This window comes from Dromaius novaehollandiae, chromosome 5, assembly GCF_036370855.1.
Source record: "Dromaius novaehollandiae isolate bDroNov1 chromosome 5, bDroNov1.hap1, whole genome shotgun sequence".
NCBI lineage: Eukaryota > Metazoa > Chordata > Aves > Casuariiformes > Dromaiidae > Dromaius > Dromaius novaehollandiae.
Genome location: NC_088102.1, coordinates 40,376,916 through 40,402,580, shown reverse-complemented (window position 1 = coordinate 40,402,580; position 25,665 = coordinate 40,376,916). Strand labels below are relative to the sequence as shown.

At 38.4% G+C, this 25,665-nt stretch overlaps 1 protein-coding gene across 10 annotated transcripts in view; it reads right to left on the bottom strand.

The window, feature by feature from the left end:
- The window catches only part of SIPA1L1 (signal induced proliferation associated 1 like 1), a 224,841-nt gene that overhangs the window by 125,824 nt on the left and 73,352 nt on the right, over window positions 1–25,665 (bottom strand). For 3 of the 10 annotated variants that reach the window (XM_064512532.1, XM_064512542.1, XM_064512538.1), the window contains 2 exons: window positions 17,486–17,562; window positions 13,672–13,762 (listed from right to left, as the gene is read on the bottom strand). The exons of 2 other annotated variants lie outside the window; for them this stretch is intronic. The gene's annotated coding sequence lies outside the window, so the exon portion shown is untranslated. Of the gene's footprint in view, window positions 1–13,671; window positions 13,763–15,096; window positions 15,116–17,485; window positions 17,563–18,815; window positions 18,951–25,665 lie in introns of those variants that run through there. 5 more of the 10 variants (XM_064512533.1, XM_064512540.1, XM_064512535.1 and 2 more) reach the window with 4 other exon arrangements.

Below are 25,665 nucleotides of genomic sequence, written 5' to 3'. Positions count from 1 at the left end.
GAGGCTTTTGCTGACACAAAGAAAGTGACTGAAAGTGATCCCCACTCAGCACAGCTGTAATCCCCAAATCCCAGTAAGTGGAGATGAAACCAAAAATCTAGGCATCCCGAACAAAGGCTCACACCCCCTCCAAGGCGTACGCATCCACAGGCTCTGAAGGCAACAAAACATCAAAAAGCTCAGAACCACTTGACGTTTTCCAGGGCCCTGGCCAAACCTTAACACTAGTAACTACCCTTTGCCTATTGCAATTCCTTTCGCAGCTTCGTGTGGTGTTGTAGCATATAAGCTGTACCTGCTGAACAACTCCACAGTGTGGTGATTAGTGAATATCCCTCTCCCATCTCCCAGGGTCATCGCAGTATTGTATTTCAGCAAGCACCATCAATGAGGAAATATGAGATCTTTGTGCTGCCGCTCCATAAGCGCCCTTTCAACTAGCACAAACTAGCATTACCATCAAAAGGAACAGGACAAATAATAGGCATCACCTCTCCCTTACCATCAGCCACAAGAACTGCTGGACTGAAAAACTGATCCAGATTAAAAGTATGGGTTTAATTAATGGCCTAATTAAAGATAAGTTTAGGCTCATTTCTTCATCCAATTCACCCAAACACAGGCACCAGTTTAGAGGAGAAGACAGAAGATAGGTGAGAGTAAATGACCCTGTAACAGCATTGCTAGCCACAATGCACCTCTAAAATGCTCATGGAAATACCATGTGAAGTCAGAGTCACTGTATAAAGTATCATATGTAATTAGGTGAAAAGCAAATCACCTTCTGTCACTTCTCAAGCAAAAAGATGAAAGCTTGCATGAAGGCACACAATAGCTTCAAGAAATAACAGACGTGAACAGTGTTAAGCCTACACTACTCAAAGGTTTTCCAGTTACAGTGCAAATTAAGATTTCACACAGGCCTGCTTTGGGGCTCTATTTAGAGGGGGAGTGCGTAATAACTTTCATAAGTTAAGAGGTCAAGCCTTTATTTTTCAAATTTGTTGCATTCCCCTGAACTTTCTGGGATATAGCTCTGTCACCAGAGGGGATGTGTTCATTTATGCATGCCGAAAGGAGAACACAGTAACAGGGAAATTGTCAGATTTCGGGGCAGGTGATATGTTAGTATAGAAATGGCATTATTTATTCTGAATACCAATTTCCATTCACCTACAGAACGTAGGCAAGAGGCAGAGACTGTTCAGATCTCCTGTAGAAAAAAGAGTGGATGTCAGGAGGTTTCCTTCTTTATGAATGACAACACAGCATTTCGCTGCTGCCTAAGCTGCGATCCACTTTCAGTTCTCTTTAAGCAAATGATAAAGTATAACTTTAAGACATCACAATCATAAAACAAAGAAATCTGGAAAAGTTGTTGCACTGCTACTTAGACAATTTTTACTCTCGTATACATAGATTATTACACACAGTTTTCAAATAATTCTTCAAATGGCACTTTTTTCCTACAAAAATCTGTCTTACTTACCACATGATTTTTGCAGTGAATAAAAGCATTTGGCAGAATTATATTTACTATTATCATCACTAAATCTAATGCAGAATGTAGTTCTTCTGTCTTTACATCAAAACACATAGCATAGTCAAGACCTTTCCTTGGACAATACGTATGCTATTTGACATGCCCTGCTTCACTGGTCATCAGGGATAAACTTACTGAAGAACTACACCTAGAAAGGGCTATCGCCCCTGTGCAATCACAAACGAAATATTTGAAGGCAGTGAAGTATACTTTTAATGAAACTTGATGCAAGTTTTGTATGGGAGACAAGAATTCATCATCTACTTAAAAGAAACTGAGTTCACAACTGCGACATAAAAACCTATTTTTAAAAAGCATACCTTTTCTTTCAGGAAAGTTCCAAAACATAAAGTGGGCATTAGTCAACAGTGGTCATGTTTATCTTTTTTTTTTTTTCTTCCATGCATAATGGAACATGCATGAATCAAAATAATTTAGTGTACCACATTCATATTCATTTAGCTGGCCACAAGCATTCTTCCAGTTTTCCATTCTGAAGAGAAGCCAATGAGTCCCTCCTGACAGATGAGCGTTTTATTTTCATTTTGAAATTCCTTTCGACTTTGAGGTTTCACTGGCACCTCACATACTGAAAAATCTCCACTTTGTTGTCTACAGTAAAGCTCTGAAATCATGTCTACACAACTTAAAGTGCTGCCCAGAGACATTAGAAATAGCTCTGCAGTAGGTAATGTGGGTGCCAAAGTGCACGTGTGTGTATATACACACATATATATTTACATGTGTGTAAATATAAAACACATAAAAGAGAGAAAGAGAGAGAGATTGATTCTTCTCACCAGTTGACCCCTGTTTAATTTCCCCCACTTTCACCATTTACACACATACAGACAGCTAAACTCATGAACTAATTTATGAGCACAAACAGGAAATGCAGTTGTGAGAAACAACTGAGTAATTGCCCTTATAGCCTAGGCAATGTAATCTTCAGTAATATCTGTTACTTTTCCCCAAAGCTTCTGCATTTTCCATCTTTTAAGTTATTTAACCTTTAACTGTTAAACCAGTAATCTCACTTTTTTCTATTATCTTAGTTTCAAACATACGTCATGGTATTCAAAGAAAGCCAAAACTCCTTTTTTGTAGTTCAGAGGCCTGCTAATTTCAAAAGCAGAATGCATAAGTGAAAACCGAAGGCGCAGCTAGTAAAGATGTCTTCCTTTCCGCATCAACAAAACATCCTTTAACAGTTTCATAATCTTCAAAAACTTCTGCTTCTGCAATTTATTATGTTTTCTTCTGATTTTGTGGTTGATCTTTGAGTAATTTTCCAAAAGAACAGTATTTGCAAATGTAATATTACAAATAGTGTCATTAACACAAACTCTATAGGTTTTCTGCTTGTTTGTATCTACATCCAAATGTCTCAGTGAGTGACAGGATGAAATTAAAGTTTGACACATTACAAAGTGAATGTGGGTGAACATTTCTTTCTAGAATATTCAGTTAAACAAAGCCTGAAATCTTAAAAGTAAAATCACCATTATACCATCATAAAGAAATATGCCAACAAAAAACATTTTGCAGAACAGAGATATTAAACATAAAAATGTAGAACAGGATTCTTTACTTCTACCAAGAAGGTTAAGACAATGCTTTGCATTTTGTTTTCCATCTTACATAGTGAGGTACTAAAAATGCACACTAAAAACAATTTCTAATATCAGGCACTCCATGTATGTTTAAAAAACACATTAATGTCTGTTTGAAAAGAAAATTTTCATTAACCTATGGAATAAACAAGAAGCATAAGTGTACAGGCTGTTGATCCAACAGTGCTATGCTGCTGACTCCCCCAAACAAGTAGTTCTGTGCACAATAGCATTGAGAAGGACTAATTTCTAGCAGACACGTAGCTCATTGTTAATTCATTCACTACCTTAACCACACTTAAATTGGAGCCAAAGTTGCTCCCATAACCATTAAACCTCCTCTTTTCTGCCCATCAATACTACCTAGAGTCCCTACTACAATATCCCCAGGCTTCCAGCTACTACTAGTCCACATGGCAGCATCTTCAGTTTCCACTGAGTCTTCTACTGAACGCTCCCTACGATTCCCTCCTACGTACCCTACCTATCTGTCCAGCCTGCCAGACATACAGGAGGCACATGAAGAGCATCTGAGCCGGACTGACACAGATGCTGATCAGTCAGCTAAAGGCTTTCAAACCCAGCAGCCAAACACTGTCCCTAAGGTGTCAGAGACAAATTGTGACTTAGCTAATGGACGCCCAAAAATCACTTCAGAAGATACATAACACGCTAGGCTTACATTGCGCACATCTACAGTAAATTAATACCTTTGACCTGAAGTAGAAACAAAAATATTAATTTCCGCCATATTTGATGCAAAAATCCAGAACTTATTATGGGAGTCTAACAGACACGCTTTAGAAACACACATGCACAGACCACGGTCACATAAACCTCATTTGCTCAGGAAACTGAATTGGAAATGTTCACTTCTGATGGGCTGCACTGATCGCTACTCCAGCAGAAAGCACATTTTCCCTCTTATATACGTACAGTGATAGCATAGGTGCAGAAGTGAAACCCCAAGAGAATTAAAAAGATGAAATAGAAATATAGCTGGAACCACAGCAAATCTACAGCTAGGTATGATCAGAATGATCTTAAGACACAGGCCATACAGCAGAGAGTATGTACCTTGCATTAGGTAACCATAGATGCTACTCAGTCTCTGTTGATGTGTGCTGTAGCCAAAATTTTATTCAATCTTAACGTGCCACACTAAAATATTCTAAAACATACTAATTTTCACTCCACTACCCATTCAGAGGAGTCCATCTCTTGATTAGTAATGAGATCTTTCACAAAAGAAACATGGCATGGGTTCATAACTAGCAAAATTAACACACTCCCAGCTTCATGGCACTCGGAACAACCAGCCAGAACTCCTCCTAAACAGAAGCCAATGTTCGCGTACTTGTACCACAGTGCCTTATCTTCTGCACACAAGATAAAGTTGGACCCTACACACATGCTCTTGTCAACTGAAAACTTCAAACCTCCTCAAGAAGTTGATTAAAGCAATTCATATACTTATATCTAGCTTTTATCTTCCTAGACATAGATATTGCAGGTTGAGAAATCCAAGAATTTTCTATTCTTTAAACACTTTCAACTGAAATGGTATTTCAAGAATTACATCTCCAATATTTTTAAGCCTTCTTAATTTCTCAGTAATTTTTTAGGTTTTTTTTAATCTTGAATAAAAAAATCCTTGCAGACTTTGGGATAAATAGGATCTATTACTTGGCACTTATTCTTCCCTCCAAGCAGTTAAAAAATGAAAAGAATGTTGTTTATCATCCTAAAATAGCTCTCAGTTAACCACTAATCATTACCACTGGTGCAAAAGGCAATTTCACTTGTATGGCATTTCAGATCTACCCTTAAAGTACTTCATATTACAAATCTTCCCTGCCACTGCATTTTGTGGTTTGACATGCAATTTAAAACATCCTCCTATGACTTTTCAGTTTCACAAAAATATCTCACATCTCCTTGGAAACCTGAATACAACGCAACAAAAACCTCTAGCTCTAATACTTAGAAGCAGGTTAGAAAGAGAACTGCATTCCCTTTTCTAGTCAGGATAGGATTTCAGCACTTCAATTCTCTTTATTACTGTATCTAACAATAATCTCTCTCTCCCCTGCCCCACCATGATTTTCCTACCTGCTTTTACATCCTTTCTATGAAATCGTGCTCTCTCCTTCAACTAACTTTCACTCACCTTGAGGTTTAATTAGTTCTCTAAGCACCTATGCAGAAAAACGTGAGTGATTGGAGGAGACTGGCACTACCCAAGCAATAATCCACTGAGAAATAAGGCCCCATAAAAAACACTGTCAGGGAAGAATAGAGAGCTAAGGTCCCTTTTACACAAATGTCACACTAATCTCAATCTGTGATCACCTGGTTCCCAGACCAATTGCTCTCAAGTTTATTTCAGATCAGCACAGCATCACATAAGCAAAAAACAAAACAAAAAACAAAAAACCAAAAAATCACACACACACACCACACAGCAGAATAAGTTACTTTGGGTTCCATGCCCACTTGTAGCAACCATAATCCTTAGTTTGAGGATTGCTGTTCAGGCATGATACTACTGCTACTATCAGCAAACAGTGTTTGTCCCCCTGTTCAAGAGCTCTGTAAACACCACTCCAGTTGCAATAGAAAAAAATGCTACCTCTTGTTCTGGATTTAGGACTGTCCAGGGGAGACACAGGCACACCTCTACCCTGGAAAGAGTCTCTCCCAACCTTTAATTCTGTACTTTTTTCTGCTAAGTAACACAAGCATTTGCCTTTGCTATCTGTTCCAAAGAGCAACAGTTGCTAACTCTTGTGATTTTACCTTTGGCACATGTTCTCAAAGCAGCCTTGAAAAAAAATTAAACATTTTGTTGCAGCACTCAATGTTGAGATTTACTCAACACTCCCTTTGCAATGCCACTTTCACTATTACAACACAACATATCTTGCTTGATTAAAAGCTTTGCATTCTGAAGGTGCATCCTATGAATTACACATCTACAGCAATGTAAGATGAGAAAAATTCTCTTTTTTAGAAACTAATGGTGTTTTCTCAGCTGAAGCATGGTGGGAATTTTAAATCATCCAATTACTGCAATTGAGCTGAAAGCTTTTCAGACACAAGCACCAAAACCAACAAGAGGCATGGAAACATCAGTACGAATAGGGATCAGGAAGACTACGATTTTATCCCAAGAAAAGAATATAGAACAGAGAATGGTACAGGAAAGGTAAACCAAGAATTTCCTTCCTGGAATACTACTAGAGCAAGATAAGGTATCCAATTAAACTGGAAGCTGGAAAGTCCACTATTAACACAACAGGATACTTCTTCATATGACTATGCAGGGAACTCTGCTACAAGATTGCAGAGCCATATGCTTCCTAAAGTTTAAAGGTTGGGGCGGGGAACAAAATTACCTTATAATAGAAAATACTTAAAAATAAAAAGCTGGAAAAGATGCAAGTGTCTTCATGCTTTATGACACAAACCTAAAGACCAGGAACCTAAAGAGACAGTCCCTGGGGCAGATTTTTATCGTAACTGCTTATTGTAGGGTTTTTTGCACCACCATCCAAAGCATCTGTTACTAGTTCTAATTAAAGAACAGATGGTCTGACCCAATATGGCAATTCCTATGACCCTATAATTTCCCCACCTGCTGATAAATAAGTTTTGAGGCCTCAAGGAAGCAAAGCAAGATTAACAAAAACAGAGAGCTAAACAGGTTTTTAAGCTATCGGGTATATGACACACTTACTGAAAATAATAGTCCTGAATATTGTGCCTTCCATCATCTCTATACTGACAAAAGGAGGCTTCTAAAAAGTCCTCCAAATGCAAGTATGACTAAACTCCAGAAACATCGATTATCAAGCTAAAATGACTCCTTGTTTCATGTTAAGCTTGTGAAGCAAAGCTATTGCAGATGCACAGCGAAATTTATAGAAGAAAACTGGAAGAAATCAGCATGTTCAGATAAAAGCTAGAGGCCATTTTCAATAGTACCTTTTGATGAGGTCATGACACTGCCTGGTAAGAGAAATGAAGAAAACAGCACAGACAGGGAAAGAAAATAAAAAACATGCAAGGGTTCCCTGAAAAAAAGCAGTGTGACTTTGAATAAAGAATTCAGCTTTTTTCCTTCTCTGTTTTCCTAAGCAAATCAGACTTCTGCAATCAGTATTGCCACCCTTCCTTCCTTCATATATCAATTCTGATCAAGTACAACAAAGGTGTGGGGTCTCAAAAATACTGCATTCTTACAAATTTAATGAAAATTGGTAGTTTGATAGATGAGAAAGGACCAAATTAGTGTCACCAGTGAGGAGAAAGTTGTAGCATAAGATTGATGGCTCTTGGTTTGGTCTGTTCGCTAGCCAGCCAGCACATGCACCTCGGAAGAAGCCACAGCATATATATCTTACCATTTGGTAGTTCAGGAATATACGAAAGAATACAGGTATTGGGGTAAGAGGAAACTGAAAGAAAACTAAAGATGTTGATGGATCGCAGGCATTATACTGCACATGGGCAGATTACTGTACTAGTAGAGGGATGGTGGAGAAATATGATATAAATCTCAGCAATCCAGATTTTGCTAATTACAGTACTGAGGGAATTATCTTAGCACTCTACGTTTAAAAAAAAAAAAAAAAAAAGTGATGAAAAAGTGATGGAAAATCAGGCCTGCAAAAAAATGGCAAATACACTCCAAATGGCCAACTAAGGGGGAAGGAAGCTCCTCATGCTCTTTACTGAACACAATAAAGAAGGCAAAATAGTTCAGAAGGTAAGTGGAGAGGGGCAAAAAGAGACAGAAAGCAAAAGGTCTAAATAGATGATGATCCCATTGGCAGCTTTTCAGGAGCACAGTATTTCTTTGGCTGATCTGAGTATGAAAGTATGATGATGGGAAGCATGGCTGACTGACCATAAAATGTAATGAGATGGATATGGTTAAAGACAAAAGTTATACATAGCTCCAAAGGTGCTTCCCATCAAAGTGATGCTGACAAACTTTTGTCTCAGAATTCTGTTGGACTGCAAGCTCGTTTTTTTAAATAGTCAAACCCCACTCGACCAAAAAAAGGCAATGTTTGTGTACCCCTTGGTCCAATAGCCTCACTCCTACCCTCCTCCAAATACTGCCTTTACACCATGCCTGCCTCCCCACCCCTCCAAAAGACTGTCACGCTCCCATCTTCTCATCTTGCCAGCATTGCTCTGGATGCACCGGTGTGGAGACGGACCTCATGAGCTACACGAGACCCAGCTACTGGCCAGAACCACACAAGCATCTCCACGCGCAGGTCCCCGCCACCCCGGCGGCCGGGCGCTCCGGCCAGCCCTGCCCACAGCCACTGCCTGGCTGGGGACCTCATCGGCGCACACGTGCCTCTAGCGCCTTCACTCCTTCCCAAGAAGGCTCGCTGTGGCAACTGGTCAGCTATCGCGGTCTCATTTACTGCTGGATGGTGAGTTACCTATACTCAGCTTCTTGACCTTAACGGTCAGAGAACATAATTCTGAAATTTATTGCTTTAACTGTTCCTCTGTGCATGTCCTTAAAGCACAAAAAATGGCAGAGCAAGCGGGCTCCCATTTAACAGTGAGAGTACCTGTCCAAGAAGTTTTTAGAGTAGATTGCACGCAGTCAAATCCCACAGATCCAAGATTGCTGAAGAACAAGTTCTCCTACAAATGCCCCTGAAGCCTCATGACTTCATAGTTTGAAGATGAGTATAACAGGCCCTCAAAAGGGCAGCCAGCTCTGCTGCTTAAGAGAGAAAAACTTGACTGTGATCAGCATAGGCCTCCCACTGAACCGCCTGCCAGCACAGGCCTAATGTTTCCCTCCTGGATTGCGCAAACAGTGAGGAAAGTAACTAAAAAAAGTCCCTGGACCTGAACACAAGAAAATATGTCAAACTTTACAGCTAATTCTCTGAACGTAGAACTCCATGAACGATGTTCACTCAAACTTCTCTTTAGGAGGAGGAAAAAAAAAAAATACAACTGATACAATGGTATCATATCTAATCCTCAGCTGTTAAAAGGTTAAGTGTTTTTTCAATATTGTTTTATCACAAAAATTAAGTATTGCATCCTAGCTAAATACAACTTTGAATACAAAATCATTTGTTTTCAGATGTATTTTTCCTTGGTGCTCATTAGCACAGGGTCAGAATAGTACAGAAACTCTTTTCATTACAGTTCTGAAAGTATCTTCATATTTAGTGCCCATTTTATTATGCTCATGGCCTGACACTTCAGAACAGTTAGCATTACATAACATTGTATGCATTTAAAAAACACAGCATAGCTTTTTCTTCAGTTAAATTCCACATCGAGTACCAGATGAAGAGTATGCTTTGACCACTGCTATGGTTTTAGCCATTTGACTAGTAATCATATGAAAATTGTGACAAAGACAAAAATAAAATCTACATCCACAGAGAAGTATTTATCCTCCCAAACCATGAGACCATTCCCTTTCTTCCAGAGGTTGCCTACCTCTGACGCTCCTTTCAAATTTACAAGGAACGCCACAGGGATCCTTTGAACAATGGTTTCTTACTCTGCAAAAAGACCCCCAGCCACAGAACACCATTCATCTCATGCAATGATCAAAACACAGGGTCTGAAAAAAAGATCTTTAACAATTAAATGAAACAAACTGTGTACAAAGTGAACAAATTAAGGATGCAGAATATCAAAAAGCAGCATCTAGAATTCTCCATCTTAAAAAAACCACAACTGATAAGCTTGCAGAATTGACTCTAACATTCCTGTAACATTATTTTGTTCACCATATGATTCACTGCCCTTGCTCAAGAAAGAAAAATCCAAAATAATGTTTACTTTCAAAAGCATTCAAAACAAAACAGTAGTCTGAGGAGGTTCCCATGTTGGGAATTTTTTAAGGGACAAGCCAGAAGAATTCCCTTCAAACTTAAGTGCCAATAGGTTTTACAAAACAAACAAACTATAAAATTAATAGAAACAAAAAAATCAGCAAGATCAGAGGATATTTACCTAATTCTAAAATTAATTAAGCTCATTAAGTTGCCAAATTTATAAAACTGCTAAGCTATTAACTGCATTTTAAATCAATTACTTAAAGCTACCTCATTTTTTCAGAGAAACTAAAGATGACAAATATGATATCTATTTTTAAAAAGACTCAGTAAACTTGTAGTTTCCTAGAATATTGCTTTCCATATAGGAGAAATCAGTAGATTCTATGCTAATAGAACATGGCTTTCTTAGAGCCTTAAATCTCCCTCTTCTCAGTAGCAAGAGGGAGCCTTTAGGAAACGCAGAACAGAATTATTAGAAAAGGAAGAAGAAAAGCCACTTTTTTAAAATCATGTACTCGCATCTTGAATAGTACATGCAGTTCTTGGCTATTTCACCCTTCCCATCCTTGTACTGAGGCAAAAGTAGAAAAGTTAGATGATGTTAGATGAAGTCAGATGACGAGGGGAGATCACGCAGGGCAGAGTCACGGTCAGACATCCAGCAGCAGTGCTTAAGCACGCACTGCTCTCTCTCCTCCCTTTCTCCTGCTGTTTATTCCTGTTCCTGCCATCCTACAGTCACACATCCGCACAACAAGATGGACTGGCTGAACTGAACTGCGAAAGTACCTACGGGTGGGGAGACAGTCATTTTTCACCTAGATCAGTCCTTCAGTCTCTATTTTTTTGTGACTGCATAAATTTTTTATGTCAGCAAAGGAAGCAAGAACAAAGAAAGAAGTAGTTTTCAGTGTCAGCCCTGGCTTAAATACACACAAAAAGTGCACCCTGGAACACTTTATTATGGAAAAAGGTAGCTGATAGCAAACAGAAGGTCTATAAAATCATGCAAAACACAGAAGAGATGAACAGGAAATGATCATCTGCTTTTTCTCAAAATATTAAAGTTGGAGGGCAAATAAAATAATCAGGTAACATTTAAAATGATGACAGGAACTTTACAAACCACATAAAATATGGATCTCTGTGAGAAGATACTAGTGGGCACAAAAAAAAGAAAAGAAAAGAAATCACCTACTACATGAACTAACAAAAGAGAAATTCATTAAAGCAAATTATGCACAAGATGCCACCTCTGTTTCAGGAGCCTAAAGCTGTTGAAAGCCAGAGGAAGTAAGGGGGGGGGGGGGGGGGAGCGTGTCAAGATCATTGCATACTTGCCCTGTTCTTCTAGACTTTAAACATCTGATACTGAGTGAGCAATGATCTCAAAACGGATGCTGAGGTAGCTGGACACACGGCCTGGCCCAGTGAGTGCTCTTATGGCTGTTGTTAGCCAGCTACCTAACAGAAAGTTTTCTGAACTAAAAAAAAACAGTTATTACTATTTTGGAAATAGCTGTATACAGAGTATTTTAATACAAGTTCATAGAATTTATGCCATATGAGAAAATATATCAAATATTTATGCACAGCTGTAATTTACCAAAAATTTATTGGTAATTACTTCTTTTGCTCAAAAGTGTAAGGAAAGGAATTGTCGCAACAGTATTCTATACTATTCCAAGTAGGATCCAGAGAACAGGTATGGAAAAAAAACCCTACCATTCGTAATAGTGGCCCATAAGACAGAAAAGCAAGTGAGCACTATGGAAATCATCAGCACAGTATGTAAAAGTTCTATTTCTCAAATTTGTATTATCCACAAAAGAAATTCTGTAACACTTTACAGCACATAAATATTGAGACTGGACGTCTAGGTGAAACAAGTCTACATTTTTGCTTTAGCTATATCTTATTGTATCCACTCTTTTTAGGGACAGAGGAGGCTACTTATTAACTGCACATAATTCTCCAATTAAAATATTTTCCCTATTACTACAACAATTTTTAATGTGCACACATGAAAAGAGCTATGACAATACCCTGACAGCAATCTGAAAAACATTTTGACAGCCAGTAGACCTTTGTAAAGAAGAAAATATTTTACAATGATCAAATGAAATACCCACACAACAAGTGTATTTGGTTATACCTAATTACACACAGAATCATGGTAAACCTGATTGTCAAAATACAACGCTGAAGCTGTTTTCATTTTCCAAGGCAATTTAAAATGCTGCTGCTAAGCACTAAAGAAGGACTTGAGGTGCAAATGTTCTTTCTAAACCGTGCTTTGACAGTTTGATATAAGGCTATCATGCCCAACTTCTCCAAATACTAAACACTGGAAATTTTAATGGCAGAGACCCACTACATAGTTTTCAAAAAATTTCAAAACTAAATGGCAGGCTGATGGGAAAAAAGTCATCAGAATAAATTTCACAGAAGTGATTCTCACTGCTGTTGTTTCAGAATGGTATTTGTATATTATTTGTCATGAAAAGTCTTCAGATTCCTGTACCTGCCAGGACTCTCCCACTGGGAAAAGTTTGTTTACATATTCTTAAACAGGCAGCAATTTTACATAACCTTAACATGTATTTGATGATGCAAATTACAGCTAACACTAACTGGAAAGCTGAATTACCAATACCTACAATTCATATTAAAAAAAAAAAAAGAAAGAAATGAAGTCACTTGTATCTTGGTATGCAAGGCAGTTTCCATTAACATCTTCATGAGCTTAACAGCAGGAAAAGTTTTCTCAAGACTGTCACAAATTCCTAAAGCTTTGTTCATTCAGCTACTCAATTTCTGAAAAACTGTTTTACTGTCTGACTTCAGAAGGTTACGTTCCACTTTCCTAGGAAAATTTTGGGAGGAAATAGGTAGTTAGCACCAGCTCATGAATATCTACTTGCCTTCTTTCAAGACAACTTTTCAAAGCGGCCATGATGCTTTGAAATCTCTGTCATTAATCATGCACAAATGTCTAAGGTAAAACTTCTGAAAAGCACCAGAGTGATTTAAGCAGTTTGGGGAAGGGGTTTGGGGAATATTTGCAATCATATGCACACCTTCTGCAGCCAGAACACCAGAAAAGCATGCAAACCTCAGAGATCACAAGCTGAGTTCAGCACAATACGATGCAGGAACAAACACGGAAGGAGGCTCATGAGTAAGGTCAGAGAGCCAGTCCCTATAGACAGAAATTGGAGAGCAAGTGTCATGCTGCCTAGTCTGGGGTCTGCCAAAAAGACTATCAGATGCTTCTCACTGACCTCCAGGCTTTCCATTTTCTTTCTAATTATTTTGTTCAGCATTTTGTAAGACAGACATTGATTTATTCCTACACTCTTGCTCAATTGCATGGCTATCAAAAATACTTTGCTTTGCAAATGACAGACAGGCTTGGCATTCCACTGGTGGTGTACAGACCAGAAACTGAGAACAAAAACACTGGTAAGCCATATGAAAGCAATAGATTTCCATGAATTATTTCTTTTTAAGTAAATTTGGGGTGTAATTCATCAAACTGACAAACTGTTGGCTGTCCTTGCTTTTCTTCAACTTGCTCCAGCAAAGCTCACTGCTAACCCATCAAATAACTTGCTTGCTTTCTTATGTCTCCAGTCATTTTAAACCGAAATGTGACAGTACAGATGCTTACCTATTCTCTTGTTATTCCACATTTTGCACTGTGTATGGCTGTTTCCACAATTACTGATTTACTCCTTCGATGTCTTCATGTTCACAAGAGTCTGAATTTTTAAAAACAGATTTAGTGCATTTTTTAACCTAAAAGTAACACTGATGATTAGATAAAATTCCAGGCAAGCAAGGCTATTATACTTGTGAAAGCAAAATACAGTAATGGAACAAGTACCAAATGTCTACATAAAGCAGGTGTAGGGAAAAGCAAGGTCTGCAATTTGTTGGATGCACTATAAGCAAACCTTTTGCCAAATCCTCTCCTAGGTCAAGCTTCTTCACACAAATTATATCCTATATTTCTACATCTAAAAATCAGATCACTTGTGTGTTCTAAAACTGCGAAATCCTTTCTTGTTAAATATTAAGCCAATGTTAAATGGCTTATGATCAACATCATGTTAATCAAGGCAATAAGTAAGGTGTCAATTATTTTTTGTCACTAATGACATAAATAAGGGCAGATTAAAAAGGGGTGGTTTTTTTCTTGGAGGAAAGATAGATTAGCAGTTGTGTTGTAGAGCTCAGTAATTTTGCTATCATTTGCTGTTTTTTAACCATCGTATTAGATGGTTTACTATATCAATCTCAATTCATGTCATTCATACGAAAATAAAACTGATGAGAATTTTTAAACTTGGATTATGTAATGAGCAAGAGTTCACAACTGTCATTTTTATGATACCATTTGACTACTGAATTTTTGAGCTTGCTTTCATTATCATGGGCTAAGCCCCTTTCAGCAAAGCATAGCTATTACAGTTGGTCCTCCTCCTCTCCTGTTTTGAAAGATCTGCAAGCTGACTGATTTTTAGAGATTCAAATTCTATTTTATACTTATTCTCTAGACAATTTGGATGCACTTTTCTGCTTTGGGTGTGGCATGAACTCTTCACTTCAGCTGTTCATGCTGCTTATTGACATTATGTTGAATGAAAGCTTTTTCTAGTTAATAGTTGAATACAAGAGCCTGTTTTTAGTACAAGACAAACAAACAGTGTTCTGTTCTTTTTCATGTGAAAATCTTTGTATAAAGAACAGCCATTACTCATTTAGATAAAGAACCACCCATTCAAACAAGTATTTCCAAGCATTAGCACATATGCAGAAACACATTGGGTAGATTTTAGAAAAAGGTAAGAACAAAAATACAGTACACATAACTGCAGATGTTAGAATCCGAATCAGAAGCAGCACAACATCAAGTCAGTAGTAGCTTAATACCTGCCATCCAGTTCCTAGGACTTTTCCATTCAGACCTTTCTCCTCACGCTGCGGAGGATGGAAAAGCAGGGCTATCTCTGGCTTGCCCCAAACCTTTATAACCTCCAGTCACCCAACCCCCTCCAATTTTAGTGTAACAATCCATATAAGCCTTCTGTACCTTTTTCTGTTGCCCATTCCAATCCCTGTAATTCCAGCCAAAGTAGCTCTGGTTCTGCTTAACCTAACCCCACCAGTCGCAGCACCAATTTTTGGCCCTCTGTCTCCTGCTCTCCGGGCTCAGAGTAACATGACATGTTTCACATGGCTTCCAGGGAGGAGAAAAATTAAGGGCTGAAGACAAGAGGAGAAAAAAAATCTCTTATCCACTTACTCCAACACATTCTACGTGTCCTACATAGGCTCATCTTGCTGTAAAAGAACCGCTGCTTTATCTGAGGAGCACTAGGTTCTTTTTCAAGGACCTACAACATAGCAGCTTTATGGATCCTATCAGGAAGACTTTCTCATGAGCATATGGCGACTGGGAAAAACGTAGCACATCTACATCATAATACACACACACAAAAGGAAATAATTATAGTACCTACATGCAGTCTTAACCTCTAGCGGCTTATGATTCCAGAGAATTCAGCCTTTCAGTCTTCCAAAAAGTGCTACTGCACAATACCTCAGAATTATTTTTTAAGGAAAAAAATGTAGCTATATCCTCCTAGACTTTCACATTTTTCTGTGCTGCAAAACAACACCTGTTGTACGTGTGCATTCTGTCATCTAGAGCTTTCTAAATGCCACCACACCGATCGGTCCAATCTATACTGGGGAAAAAAGACATACTGACATCTACTAGGACCAGAAGGACTGAACTATGGGCCTACGTGGAGCCCAAGGCTGCAATTTAATGTTAAAACTTGAGCCAAATTGACAGCCTGCCACTGTCAAAACCAGGAGACTGAATTTGCTCATCTCCTGTTCCATTCCTCCCTTCTCTACTTCTGGCCTAGATTCATCTCCTCACATTACAAACCCATTCAGCTTCCAAACCAATACAAAACTAACCCAGTAACGAAAAAACAAAACCACCTCTTTTTGCTGGGATGGTGCATTAGATCAGCTTATGGTAAGACAAATGCCAGAGCTAGGGAGAGAAGCAAGAGCAAAGAGAGAGGAGAGCAGAAGCAAGACCTCAATCTTTCAGAATGTCGCTCAGCCCTAATATGAAACTGTCAGCCTTTAATTTAAGTTTACAGACACTTTCAGGAAACTACTACACCCCAAAATTATGAGGAGGTGTGTATGACTTCCAAGTTTGACGAGGAAAAGCAAAACCTCACACACACACTTATATATAAAACTCACAGCTCAAATAAATTGAAATCAGCTTTCATTAAAACACTAAAAGGAATTCCTTCCCTGTGAAGGCAAAGTACATTTAAATGTCAACTTAACCAAGTTTCTATCGCACAGCTATTTGTAGAGCTGCTTATTACCCTGGAAATGCTTTTTTCCTAACTGGAACATGTGAAAACTCTCACGATTCTTCTTCCTCAAGTTGATGCAAACATTCTTTTATAACCTTACTGCAGACACCATTTCAGTAACCTCACTAGTGCTGACCTTACGCTAACGGAGTTTAAAAAAAAAAAGAACGGACAAAAGATTGAATGTTTTTAAGGCACTGATGAACGTATACAGTGAACATATAATCCAGAGTGTAAAAATCAGTATTTCTAAAATACAGAAGCTTTAAAGACCATCTTTCACAGTACTCGTACCTACAGAAATGAATGTACAATTCTTTGACAATCCCAGTAAATACCTACTTTCACCATTTGGTATTAATAATGGATCTAAGTGCAAATGAAGTTCTCACTTGATGCTTATCTTCATCTTTACGCACTTAGATACTTACGCATACCTGATTAGCCATCCTCCTGTGACGTTCAAACTAGTCCTAAGACAGCTGGAAAACCAGGTTAAAGAGACAACCCAAGTTTCCCCTTTCCCTCCTGCTCAAAATTTCTGAACTGAAAGTCAATCCCTCACTTCTCTAATATGATTCTTGCAATCCAGAGGGAAGCATTTGGCTTTCATTCCAGTAGTTATTCCCAAAACACAGTTGTAAAGTATAAAATCAATTAATAATGTTTGGATATAAGACAGCTCACTCAGACACCGCACAGGACAGATTTGCTATTCTCAACATTAAATAAAACATTCAGAAGAAGTCTCCAGAGACTTTTTTTTTTTTAATAAATTTTGACAGAGACAAGTACTGCTTTTATCACTAAGCTTAGACTAGAAATATACTATTCACTTCAAAGGATCAAAAGCCAAAAAAAGGAGCTTCCTATGAGCATGTATCATTATCCTCAATTAAAAAACATACATAATTTCTCTTTAAGACAATAGGGATATCAGGCAAATGATTTTATGTACTAAAAATGTTCACTTTTTAAACGGTTCAAACTTCTCTGCACATACACATTCACATTAATGCAAACTAACTCATATTACGAATTTGACATTCACGTAAGTGTTCCACTTACACAAAGGAGGTTCCTCTTGCAAATATCACAGATATTTGAAGAAGGGCACAGGGAATCTCTCTTCAAAGTAGCAGCAGCTGGAAAAATAGAGACAAAACTAAACAAAAAACACAGATAAAATACTTTGGTTCAGAGTTAACTAACTTCAAGACCCAGGCAGTTCACAATGGGTTGGAGAAGGGCATTCCTGAAAAGACAACTTCCCACTGAAAGCGCCCGCCAAAATCGCCGAATGCTGCATTTGCAGCGGTATCAAACAGCAGTATTTTCACAGGAGAATCCTCCTTTTGTGACTTGCTCCTGCCGGCTGCTTGTAAGTCAACCACTCACACCTTGTGCTCTCCTTTGCTCCTATTCCTTCCTCCTTTTTCCACCTCTGTTTCTCCCTCCCCTTTTCTCTCAGAGAGTATCCTTCTCATATTTTTCCTTCCTCCGCTCCGCATGCCTGGCCCTCAGTCTCCCAGCACAGCATCTTTCCTTCCTTTCAGCTCCTCAAGCCTCTGGTATTTAAATCACAGTCCTCTCCTCCCTCCGCTCCACGCTGGTTGCCAGCACGGCAAGCCCTACGCCTACAGAACAGGCCGCCTCTGCAGTCCCGCGCCCGCGACCATGGCTCGCGCAGCCGCCTGCTTTGCCCCAGAGAAGCGAGGGGAGGAGGCAGCAGGCTCACCCCAGGCAGCCCCCAGCGCACGCTGGGGGCTCTGCGGGCCAGCGCAGCATCCCCGAAGCAAAACGAGTGCTCTTCAGGGAGCTTCACCCCCAGTAACCCTACGTAAACCTAACCTGCGTGTGAACTCCGTCCCAAGGCTTGGACAAAAAAGGCTTTAAATGGGACAGGCTTTTCCGCAATACAACAGTCCCCCTCAATCTCAAACGATTACTCATTTAAGTAACTGCAGATTAAGCTAAACAAAATAATTTGTTTTTTTTTCCTCCCACCTAGTCCTGGAGCTCTGACTGATGCCTCAGGAGCACGCACACGTACGGAGGGGAGCTTGGGGCAGGCCACCCCCAGGGCAGACTCTCCCAGCCACATGAGCTCTGCACAGCCGGCGCTGACTGCCGGGCAGGCGGTTTGGCAGCGCCGCGCAGCACGGGCAGCTCCAGGCAGCCCGCCGAAGAGGTGCCACCCTCATCCATCGCCAGTCTCTTACAAGGGGATACACTTAAGGACAAAATCTGCGCAAACCCCGATACGAGAGTTTCAACAGCTCAGCTGTAGTTTTGCAACGGGAAGTGCAAGACAATCTAACTATAGGCACCAAAATCTGTGCTGTAACACAACCCAAACAAACTTTGAGTTACCAAACTGAAGACACGAGATACGCACCACGTGCCTCGCGTGGCTGCAGGGATTACGCGCTGCTTCAGGCTTCGCACCTCCCTTCTCTCGTTCTCGGTTGAACCACCTCCATCAGCGACCACATCAGAGCGCCCCAGCCACCACCACCCTCAGGGGCAGCACCTGCTGGCAAGCGTTCAGTGAACCATGACATACGCCAAGCTCAGGGATATTCTAGGTAACTTAAAAAATTTTCCATTTATAACTTGTATCAACTCCCCACTTTGTACTGTGATGGGAAAAAGAAATGAAACACACACACCCCCCAAACCACTAGTTATTAAATCTGTTTGGGACTTTCACAAAAGCAGAATAACTGTACCCACAATTTTAGCAGCAGGATTTACTATTTTAACAGCTGTCCACAAGTGAGATTAATTCCACTGATGATTTCAGGGGGAGGAGGGGCTGAGAGAGAGGTAGATGGAAAAAAAAAAAACCCTTAACTCAAAAATGTAGTATTTTCCTAATGTCTGTAACAATTCTATTGCTTTAGGTCTTGCAACTTTTATTTTCTGCACATATCCTTAATTTCTTTGATTTTTAGAAAAAAGGCCAAGTAACATAAACACTACTCATTGTGCAACTACATTTTCAGTCCTTCAGCAATTTTTAATAATTTTCTGCTTGTTTTGCACTTACAATACTTTCCCAAACATGAGAGATTAAATCATTGCAGCTACAACACAAGTGCATTCTTTGAGTAGAAATAACCAGAAAACATACACTGAAAGGTCTACTAAACCAGGTTGAATTTGCATCTGTTTACTCTTTCTGCTGCTCTTTAATGTCCTGATTTCACTAGTATAGTTTATTTCATTGGATGAAATATATTAAAGAGATACAGTATCTTTTTGGACTAAGGGTTTTCAGTGTGCTGATCAAGTGCCATTACAATTTTTACATTACCTACTTTTTAACTAGTATAATTGGCAGGACTTGTAAAGGGATGCTCAACACTCAGTAATTCACAGAAGTAGTATCTGCCAAAGAGCAAACATTTAGGAAAAAGAGACATTAGAGATTTCTGGATAGCATCCTGTCACAATGGCTTCAGCTTTCAGCACATGAAACTGTGCTATGGCTGTTTTAGTAGCATTTTCCCACTGTGGTACTTTGCTAAGTGGTTGCAGTTACCACAGGGAAGCCCATCAGCCAGCCAGTCCCAAGATCTGTGTTTTACTGTGCCTTTGCAAGATACTTAGCAATACTCTATGTTCCCAACATAATAAAAAGCCTGCTCAAATGACAGAGGTAGTAAACAAAAATATTCACATAGACCACTCATTTTTCAGGCCTTTTATTTCATTGCAAGCTAAGAATCCCCTTCTCTTCTCTTTAACGCTGTTCAGACTCAGGCAAAAAGATCTTTAGTCAGCTGGAGTCTTGCCCAGACAGAAACAGCAGAAACAAACATCATATATGCAATAGGTGCTTAGCAAGATTAACAACAAAATTATTTTTCAAGAATTCCCTCTGAATTTCCCTGAGTAGAATTCCAGTCTGACGAGGCTCTTCAAAATAGTTTTGGAGGCAGTGGGCTACAAACTGCACTCACAAACAACAAAATCAAAACCCCTCAAAAGGATTTTTTTTTAATTAAATTTGAAGGTGCTTCTGACACTGTCCAACATGACCTGCAAATTGTAGATCAGAAATAATCACTATAGGCAAAGATAACTACTTTAAAAAATTGCTTGCAGAGAGTGGAAACAATGACTCAGTATTTTATTTATATATATATTTATATATTTTTCATATATATATATATATATATATATATATATATATATGTATGTATGTATGTATGAAGAAGAAGAAAACACAAGTAGGTACAACTAGAACTTTTCTTGTAGGCAGTTTCATTCAGTATTTTCATTAATGATTTGGGTGACCAAATAGGAGTCCATTCATACAGTCTAATGCCACCAAAATGGGAGGGGTCACAAGCACTTTGAAGGAGACGATCCAAATTCCAAGTGAGCTCGACACATCAGAGATTCTAAAGCCAAGCAGGTGAAATGCCATACGGACAAAACCAAAACACTATAAATCTAAAAAGAAATAATTAAACAACCGAAAACAATAAAATTAGCAGGCTAAAGAGTAATAAAGCAGTAAAGCAGAAAAGAAGTTTGGGGGCCGTATTGGATCACAGACTGAATAAGAGTCCAGAAAGGCAAAAATCATTCTGGAAGGCATTCAGACTACTGAGCGTAATAGGTGAGCATGTAAGTATTTCAGTGTACTCAAAAACACGAAGTCTTGAAATACTATGTAAACCATGTTTCTATATTCTGAAGAACATATACTAAAATATGTTTCTAAAGTTACTAAAAACAGACTGACAGCAACAGAAAAAAGCAGCTCATCTTGTTAACACATATGGTTACATATATCTGAATTTTCTAAGAAGTGTTTAAAGTAAATGGGAAAAAAAAGAAGCGGTCTTTATGTATAAACATACTTTTGCCACATATAAGTGACAAAGTACGTAAACTGATTTCTCTTCCTCTTCACCTCCCCTTCTCAAATAGGAAACTTAACTTCAGTTTCCTCTTTTCTTGCTCTTCTTGTAACACTGACATGAAATACTTACCAGAATTAATCAGTGCAGCTAAAAAAAGTTAGACAGTATACTAACACTGGTATCTCTACAAATTCTACTGCTTTTTCCACATTTGACAATTCATCTCTACGCAGTGACAATTTTAAACCCAGTTTAAAACCATGAGAGGGTTATTCCCTTTTATAAAGCAGACGGTTTACATTCTGACACTAAGTTACGTGTATGCTGTATTCACACCTTTAAAATACAGTTTGACTTTACCTAAGTATGTGTGTGTATACATGTATTTTAGCTCTGATTTTGTCAACTTTCATATGAAATAGCAATAATATTCCAACTCATACGTAGCCAAAAGCTGACCTATCTTTACATCAGTGCAATGATATTCAGAGCATCTATCATGGCTGAAGCATTAATAGCATATACCAAAGTATGACACCATCTTGCAGCCATTTAAAAAAACTCAGACTTTCAGTAACTCTTGTTTAGATTTTAACCTCCCACAGATTCTTTTGCCAACACTTCTTTCTGCTAGAGATTTAATAGTAAGTTATTCATGGACACAGGTTAGCTTCCTATGAACCAGAAGATGGAAACAAAGTGGCAAACATGCTCATAACGGCCAAAATCTAGAGACCATATTCTCCTTTTCCTTTACAAATAGGTGTATGCATTTTAATAGTTCAGAGATCTAAAAACCAGAACAACGCACAAACTAGTCTGAAAACTCCAGACTCTTGATATATCATGTGAAAGTCTGCTGAAGGACAGGAGAAGAAAAAAACCACACAACCCTTGATTACATCTCCAGGACTATTCTCAATTATCTGTGAAACTGGAACAATAATTCTGGGTCTAACACACACCAACCTGCAGGAATGCAGAACTAGCTGACTTAGAGGTACAGCACTTGCAGTGCTCTAAGCAAAAAGAATGCTGCCACTGACACAGGGACAAAAAAAGCAGTTTTCCTGACCCTACGGACAGCATGCAGTGTTTTCAGTTACGTAGTAGCACCCATTTTCAGCAACAGAATTTAAAACATTCCAATTACCTTTTTGGTGTGTATAATTTATTTTGTAAGTCTTTAAAAATAAACCCTCTTTTAATATCTTTTCTATCTGTATTACTCTTGCATTAGCAGAAATAACATCAGAAATCTAGGGAAAAAGTTGGAGATAAACATAATAAAAGAAAACAAATGACCAGCAGCCAACTGAACAGTGTAGCCAGCATTATACCTGAAATAAGATACAAGTACTATTTAAAATGTGAAATACTGATGTTATCATCATCCTCTAGAAGACCTCTCTCTCTCCTAACATAGCATTTTTGGTCAGAAAACATTCCCCTAAGTATTTGTCTCCCACATTATTTTGTTACCGTTTGGGTGCTTATGAGTCTGCATAGCAAACAGTGGGGAGCTCATAAATATCGCAACACAAATCTAATTCCTCAATAGGTCTTCGCAACCACCAATTTCCGAGTATGAAAAAGAAATTCATCAAGTCTCAACACTTTTAAGGCAGGAAACCTCTTATACGGAGAGACTGAAGATTAAACGAGACAGTAGTAGTATCAATGTGGCAAAGTCAGTAACGTAATTCAAAGCTCCTGACTCCTGAGGTCCAACATTTCCATTTTTAGACAAGAGTCTTGTCTCCATATCAGGTAAATCTTTAGAAAATCCATCCTGTTAACCACAGCGCACAAAAAATAAAAAATAAAAAATAAATTAAAAAAAAATCACACTACAGAAGAGAACAAACAGCTGTGTTAACATCCATTTCAGTCCAGAAGAGAAGTACTACATCACCACAAGGGATTTCAGTCTTGAATATATAGACTCACAGTATCATCAATAAAACTTCCTCGAAGGGATTTTTTTTTTTTTTTTAGTTAGTTAAAAAGCTTCTTTCAAAGTATTTTGTTAGACTAAAGATGCTTTTAGATTAGACCCCATTCTGGCAATTAAAAGTTAATTACTGGATTTAGAAATCAGTACCTGCTCAAATACAGGAAATTACTACTCAATTTATATGAAACCATATACCTACATTTCACTGTAATTAGGATTTCAGTCATCATGCTGCATACAGAACAATGTCACTCCCCTTACTTTCAGATTATTGAAAATAAGAGAGCGCATCAGGAGTAACAAAAAACTAGCAAAACTCAGTTTTACTGATTTGTGCCCTATGCTCCAAAACACCTTCCATCTCCTCAACGTAATACTTTTAGGTGCATTTACTGAGAATGGTTCATACCACACTGTCCATCAGGGCAATAAATTGGATCTCTCTCCCATCAAGCCACCACTCTGCACAAACTATTTAGAACTTCGTATCACTGGGACTTAGGCCCATCCATCAAACTGGACAGAAATCAGCAGGTTTGAAACCTGTTAGGAAAGGCTAGACATCACTAACACAAGTCTAAAAAGCAGTATGGACATACAAAATAGGGTATTTCTGTTCAGCACAAAAGATTAGCATTCACTTTTTAATGTCTCCTACCAAAAATATCTCAATCAGACAAAAGACCCACAAACAAAGATGATTTGTTTACCTGTGTAACATGCCGTAAAACTGCAAACAAATACACCCATGCACCCTGGAGCTACAAAAGGCAAACATCTTCCAATTATTTTCTTCTGATTTGAATTGTATATTTTCTTTGCATACCAGACACAGATACATTTCTATGTGTACAGTCACTTGTTTTGCAGCAAAAACATTTTACAGAATTATTTCTCATCAATTAAAAGGTTAAAGTAGTTTAATGAAATATGCATAAAGTTAGCAGCATGGCAGCTGAATACTTTCATGATAAAGTCTGAGAAAAAAATGGAGGGATAGGAGCTTGTTGTTTCCTTCAGCATACAAATGAACACCTATCGTAAAGCCAAGAGACTGAGTGCAACATCTCTCTTCACAATGCAAAGAGAGAAGCAGCAAGCTGTGCCAGGCAATAACTGAAATCCATCAGTAGAAAAGTACTAGCAGTAGTACAGACTTTCACAAGCACTGGCACCTCTGAACTACCACCCTGCAGCTCGTGCTAAGAGGACACTCTCACACAAACATCACCCTCATCCCATTGCTTCCCAAACAGCATCTCGAAGATCCCTCTTGTTTTTTCCAATTAAAATAGATACTCATCTTTTTCTTCTTTAAGAAACATTGCCTTGCAGAAAGCAATTCTTTGTTGTTATTTTAGAAATTAGTTGATTCAGAATGAAAGTGAGCCACAGGAATAAAAGCTTGAAAAACATGTTATACAATAAATAAATTAATTGAGCATGCTTAAACTTACATAACAGCACACTACCTCCAGTATTTTCATGATTATTTCAAAATGCTAGCAGATTCTTCCATTTTGGAAGGCAGCAAAAATTAGGGGGAAAAATGAATTTATCAGTTGCTCAAACCAGGAACAAAACTTTTCCAGACACCTCCTCTTTGCGTAATATACAGTATAACATTTTAGGAACACAAGATATAAAAAAACATCTCTGTGTCCTCTGTGCTTTAATATACTTTACAGTTTTGTTACTATAAAACTGCGAAGAAACCGTATCTAGGCATGTATGCCCCTCTACCACCAAGAGCATCACTATTTTGACAGAGCCATCTTTGATTCTCTTGCACTCCCTTTGCACATACACTATTATATATACTGGCCAGCATTGCTCTAGGATAGCTGTGCAATTGCATACCTATAATGCATATATATATATATATATATTATACACGGGGTAATAATATGCATATATTTTATATATATGTATGGGGTAAAAGTGACAACAGGGTAATCAAAATGGAGCAGGCATAGCTTTGAACATATTAGTAGAGATACTCATCCAGGGTAAGCACTGGAAAGGTTAAACCCGAACCATGGATATACGGGCCCAAATCCTGGGGAATTTTACATACGGTAACGACTCACAGTTCTGAAGCACCCATAGCCAAACAGATAATCAAATATGATACACAGACCCAATTATACCAATACTATATCACATTTATCAATGCCTTGCGGAGTTCATTACAGTGAAGAGTATGGAGATATCTGCATCTATTTATTTACATTCCAACCCTGTGGCAAAAAAATAACAAAACAAAAAACTACACTGAACATCACGAATTACTACAAAAAGAACAGTGGTCCTCTGTTATGCCACTATATGAAATTTCAGTGCTGAGTACCACATTCAGTTCTGGTCTTCTCAGCTAAAAATATTATAGCAGGGTTAGAAAGGGTAAGAGA